Raw genomic sequence first — 6,000 nt, forward strand, 5'->3', positions numbered from 1 at the left:
AAAAGCATAATCATTTGAAGCAAACGTGGTGGGAATCCCAAGTGGGTCAGGACAGCAACCATATAATCCCACGCCACTCTGTCGAACGCCTTCTCCGCGTCCAATGAGAGAAAGAATCCTGTCGTTTTTGTAGAGGTTAGCCAATGATGGATGTTTAACGCTTTTATGGTGTTATCTCTGGCTTCACGGCCAGGTACAAAGTCTACTTGGTCAGTGGAAATTAAAGTCGTGAGCAGGGGAGATACGCGATTTGCTATAATTTTGGCATATAATTTGAGGTCCACGTTCAATAATGAGATGGGGCGGTAATTGGGGATTTGAGAGGCGTCTTTGCCGGGCTTTGGTATAAGAGTGACATGAGCTTCCAGAATATCTATATTAGACCTGTTAGATGTGGGGAGATCATTAAAGGTTTCCAAGAAGTGGGGCATGAGTACGTCCGAAAAGGCCTTGTAATAAGCAGCTGATAAGCCATCAGGGCCAGGGCTTTTACCTGCCTTGAGTTGTTTAAGGGCTAGTAGGGTTTCAGTGGATGTAATTGGGGCATCTAGTAAAGATCGGTCCTCGGGGTCTAAGGGGGGTGGAGAGTATGTAGCAAGGAAATTCTGTATAAGTGATTGTCTATTGGGGTCGGCAGCTGTCGGGGAGTGTGGAGGCAAATTGTAAAATGCTTGAAAATAGTCGGCAAAATGTTGTGCTATCATGTCCGAATCAATAATGGAGTCTCCGGTGGGCGTGGAAATTTTATGAATGGTGCGTTGCATTTTCCTTTTCTAGAGGGCTCTCACGAGCATTTTGCCAGCTTTATTGCCATATTCATAAAAAAGCTTTTGCGTCAGAATAAATTTGTGCTTAATGGTTTTCTGCAATTCTTCCAACAGCTCCTGTCTAGTTTGTATAAGCTCAGGCAGGTGGGTTTCTGCTAGTGTGCGTTTGTGAGCTTGCTCCAGAAAGTGAATACGTTTGTATAAGGAGTCCATATGAGCTTTGCATAATTTTTTGCGGTTCGCTTTCAGGGAGATAAACAACCCCCAAATGACACATTTGTGAGCTGCCCATATGGATCCCTTAGAAATTTCGGCAGACCCATTGTCTTTAAAATAAGACATTCTGTGACAGAAGCTTTGTTCGCGATATCAGTTAACAATGAATCGTCTAATCTCCAAACAGGAGATCGGGAGGGTGTTTGCAGCAAATGGAGGACCATAGTAATCGGGCTGTGATCGGATATCAATGCAGGCTCAATTGTGGCCTTTTGTAGGCTGTGGAAATCATCCTGTGAGAGAAAAAAGTGGTCCAATCTCGAATATTTCTTATGGGGAGGGGAGTAGTATGTGTAATCCCGATCAGTCGGGTGTAATGTACGCCAGGTGTCATGGAGAGCTAGCAGACATAATTGTGATTTAATGTCTTTGAGTGCCCTGTACGTAAGGCTAGATGAACCGTTGGACGTGTCAATTGAGGGTGACAGAGGGACATTAAAATCTCCTCCAAGGACCAGAAGTCCCTGGTGGAAGGCTATCAGTTTGGAAATAGTTTCACGGAAGAAAGGTACTTGTTGGGCGTTCGGGGCATATAGGTTGGCAATTGTGATCGGTCGGTTGTGGACATGGCCCTTAAGAAAGAGAAAACGACCTTTCGGTCTTTTTGGACCTCAGAGATATTGATGGGGCAATGCCTTGATATGAGGATAGAGACCCCTTTAGATTTTGCCTCATCATTTGTTGCATGGTATGCAATGGGGTAATGGGAGTTATGTAGTTTCGGGACGGTATCCGTCCGGAAGTGGGTTTCCTGTATCATGGCAATATGTGCTCTCGATTGGTGTATAGTATGTAGTAATTGGGATCTTTTTTCGGGTGTATTCAGGCCACGAGCGTTGATGGAGTAAAATTTTGTAGTATTAATCAAATCAACATGGGGTCGGGGACGAGGTGTAGGGGGGGTAGAAGGAGCCATGATCGGCAGTGGGGGAAATGGAGGTGACCAAGGGTGGGTTAGGGAACAGGGAAAAAGGAGGGTTACAATTGAGCAAAAACAATAGGAGTCTCCCAGTAAACGGGACTAATGGGAGAAGGGGAGAAGGGGTGTTTACCATGTTCTCTAGTGGTGTGAAAATTCGTGAGATGTGGAGTGGATAAACACCACCCCTCTTTGGGGTTGACAAGGGTGAAGCCCGATGAGGGCGTGAGGTTTGGCGAGAAAGAGTACCTAAGTGATGGTGAGTGTGCGGCCCCCCAGGACAATGTTTACGTGCCAGTAATCCGAAAGGGGTAAGCTTAAACAAGACATTACTAGCATGAAAAAGAATGTGAACAGTGGCAATCCTAGCAGTTAAACGTAAAAGGCAAACAGTCTTAACACATAACGAAAAAACTATGAAGCACAGGGCTCCCAAACTAAGCAATAACAATATAGCCGCATCAATATCACAGTAAGGGTGGCAGCTTTCTATCCACTATATAAACATGGCTGCATCATGTTATGCAGACACAGATTGAAAGATAAGTAATCTAAGAGATATAATATTAGTTAGCATACTAGACAGTGCAGGATATAGATAACGGCAGCATCTCAAACAAGTGAGGCAATATATGGCAATCGCCCTATGTATCATACTTATCCACCGGAACGAAGAGTACATATGTGTGAGACGGTATCAGACTCGATGCAATCCAATTAGAAGCTTGTTACCCATTAAGATTCCAGGAGAACAGGCATCGTATGGGCAAGGCAATGCGCTAGAGTAATTTCATCAGAAAAGCATCGTCTGCACGTGTAAGTGGGATGGGGTCCTCTACTGTAAGCTGAGAGGGGCAAAGGTCTTCTGTAGGTTACGTAAGCTGGAAGAAGTCTCTGCAAAAACCATGTCAAGGTCAGAGGTGTCGGCTGTATTGAATAGACGCAGAAAGCCAAATAGGTGCAGCTGTGTGCTTCTGGACAGCTGGATGATGTCCTGTATTTCATGGTCATCAGGCAGTGCTGGAACTAGTGAAACGGTGTTGCAGTGATTTGGTTTTAAAGGCCATCTGCCAGAGGTGGATGTCAGCAGAGATTAGAACAAAATGGTGAGTCTTAAGGCAGGGGAGGATAAGTCTGAGCTATAAAGCAATTGCTTCCCGATCAGCAGGAATGATGTAGAGTCCTGGCGGGACGGATGACTCGACAACAGGTCAAGTATGAGCGATCAATCAAAGGTTAACCAAACGGAAAGTCACCAACAAAAACTCTGTGGTAAATGTAACATATTGCGGAGCCGTTCCGCACAAGGAAACATTGTAGAACATGTGAATAGATGACAACAGAGGCATACTCAGATGTAAAAGCGAGCATCGAGCAGGTAAACTGACCTTATCGATCATTTGGATACTGGGGATCTGAGCCCTCCGTGAGCGAGGAGAAGATGACGGGCTGTGGTCCCTGCGGATGGTGTCCGGCGGGCGTTGTCCTCTATATCCGGATGGGGATCTCCGTCTGCGATAGTGGACCTCATGAGTGTCCATGGGTTCCATGTGGCATGAGATTGATTTGTAGGCCATGGGGCGGAAGTTGGCGTACCAGTTTGGGACTTCCATCAGGGGCACATTCAATGTAGTGCAGAAATTCGGAAGATCTTCGGGAACTTTGAGGTAGTGTGTGCGACCTTGATGAGAGGCAGTGAGGCAGAAGAGAAATTTCCATTTATACAGGATACCATGGATTTTCAGCGCCTCCAGCAAGGGGCGTAGATCTCTGCGGTGTTGAAGGGTGATGCCCGAGAGGTCCTGAAAAATCTGTATGGGTGCAGACTCATAGGATAACTGGGGCCGGGATCTGGCTGCTTTCAAAATGTCCTCCTTGAGACGGTAGTTGACCAGGCAGCAGACGACATCCCTCAGCTGATCTGTATCGCGGCCTTTAGGACACAGAGCGCGATGGATCCTCTCAAAATCTACCGCAGTTTGTGGGGGTCTGTCCAACACAGTATTGAAGATGGATGTAATCGCTGAGGGGACATGTTCACCATCATCGGATTCCGGGAAGCCTCTGATTCTCAGGTTGTGTCGTCTGCCCCTGTTGTCCAAGTCTTCCATGTGCCTCTGCATGTCCCTGAGTTGTAATGTGTGACCATCAAGTTTCCAGGTAGTCTTACGAATGTATATATCATGCTGTGCAGTAGTTTTCTCAACCGTGTGCACCCAGTCAGTCAGGGCTCTAATTTCTACCTGGAGCTCAGCAATGGCTGCTGACAAGGTGTCTTTAATGTCAGTGGCGATCGTTCTGAGATCCAGCAAACTGATGTTTTGCTGGGAAGGCAGTGCACTCTGTGCACGGTAGTCGCTACTACCATTGCCCATGGGGTTACTGACTGTGACGGTTTCCGTCAGTATGATGTCGGTATGTGGTGAGGATCTCATGTCTGAGGCCTGCGATGCGCTATGGCGGGAAGGCGCCATGTTCCCTCGCTGAGAGCGAAACATCTCCGGGATGTTTCCCTGCGTTTGTCCGGCTGAATGTTCCCTCGGGGAGCGGGAACGGGATGCCGAGGATGTGCAGGAGGCTGTGCCCATCTCTGGGGTCGGTGGGGGAGCAATAATACCTGCCAATGCAATGCTTCGTGTCCTGAGGTGCCGGAGCTCACAGATTACACGTCCGCCATCGAGCTCCGCCAAGCCACGTCCCCCCTGCCTGTCATTTTTTAAACGTTTACACAAAGGGAAAACCTTATCAGACATGAGATGGTCCACACTGGAGAGAAGCCATATCAGTGTTCAGAATGTGACAAAGCTTTTAGGCAGAAGTCAGGTTTTATCACACACCAGAGGATTCACACTGGAGAGAAGCCATATCAGTGTTCTGAATGTGACAGCGCTTTTAAAGAGAAGGTAGTTCTTATCAGACACCAGGTAGTTCACACTGGAGAGAAACCGCATCAGTGTTCTGAATGTGACAAAGCTTTTACCCGGAAGTCAAATCTTAAAACACACCAGAGGGTCCACACTGGAAAGAATCTATATCAATGTTCTGAATGTGGCAAATTTTTTATACATAAGAAAACCCTTTTCTTACACCAGATAGGTCACACTGGGGAGAAGCCATATCCATGTTCAGAATGTGACAAAGCTTTTACAGAGAAGTCAAATCTTATCATACACCAGAGGATTCACACTGGAGAGAAGCCATATCCGTGTTCTGAATGTGACAAAGCTTTTATAGTAAAGTCAGAGCTTATCAGACACCAGATGGGTCACACTGGAGAGAAGCCATATCAGTGTTCTGAATGTGATAAAGCTTTTACGGTAAAGTCAGATCTTACCAGACACCAGATGGTTCACACTGGAGACAAGCCATTTCGGTGTTCTGAATGTGGCAAAGTTTTTACACAGAAGTCAAACCTTAGCAAACATCAGAGGATTCACATTGGAGAAAAAAACATTTGAATGCTCTGAATGTCACAAAGCTGTTAGCCCTTGTACACACGGTCGGAGAATCCGTCGGAATGTATCCTATCGGACCGTGTTGTCGGATAATCAGACTGTGTGTGGTATGCATCGGACTGATTCCGTCGGAATATCCGTCGGACCCAATTTTTCAACTTGTTGGAAATATTTTCCGACCAACTGGTCTGATCGGACATACTCCGATCATGTGTAGAGAATTTTGATCGGACCAAGTGCCACGCATGCTCAGATCAAATTCCTACATCAAAGCTATTGGCTACTAGCCTGAATGTAGTCCCATCGTAATGAAATAACGTCATCACGTGGACCTAGTAGTAGCTAGCTAGTAGCTAGTGAATTGCAGACTGTCCCTGCTCCAAACTCCAAACTGTCCCTCCTTACACTGAACAACGACAGCTGCATAATCGGTCAGCAGCACTACAGTGCACTATAATATGCTTTCTATATTTGAAAGAAAGTATATTATACTTGTACAACCCTATATACTGTACACCTATACCAGTCCTTAAAAGGACCTTTGTGGACCTAGTAGCTAGTGATTTGCAGACTGTCCCTCAGT

General features: G+C 46.2%; 1 pseudogene; it reads left to right on the top strand.

The window, feature by feature from the left end:
* The window catches only part of LOC143956757 (uncharacterized), a 381,180-nt pseudogene extending 375,760 nt beyond the window's left edge, over nucleotides 1-5,420 (top strand).
* The last annotated feature ends 580 nt before the right edge of the window (nucleotides 5,421-6,000 follow it).

The sequence above is a fragment of the Lithobates pipiens genome, unplaced genomic scaffold (genome assembly GCF_037356315.1).
Source record: "Lithobates pipiens isolate NorthernLeopardFrog02 unplaced genomic scaffold, aLitPip1_a1.2 Scaffold_41, whole genome shotgun sequence".
Classification (NCBI taxonomy): Eukaryota; Metazoa; Chordata; class Amphibia; order Anura; family Ranidae; genus Lithobates; species Lithobates pipiens.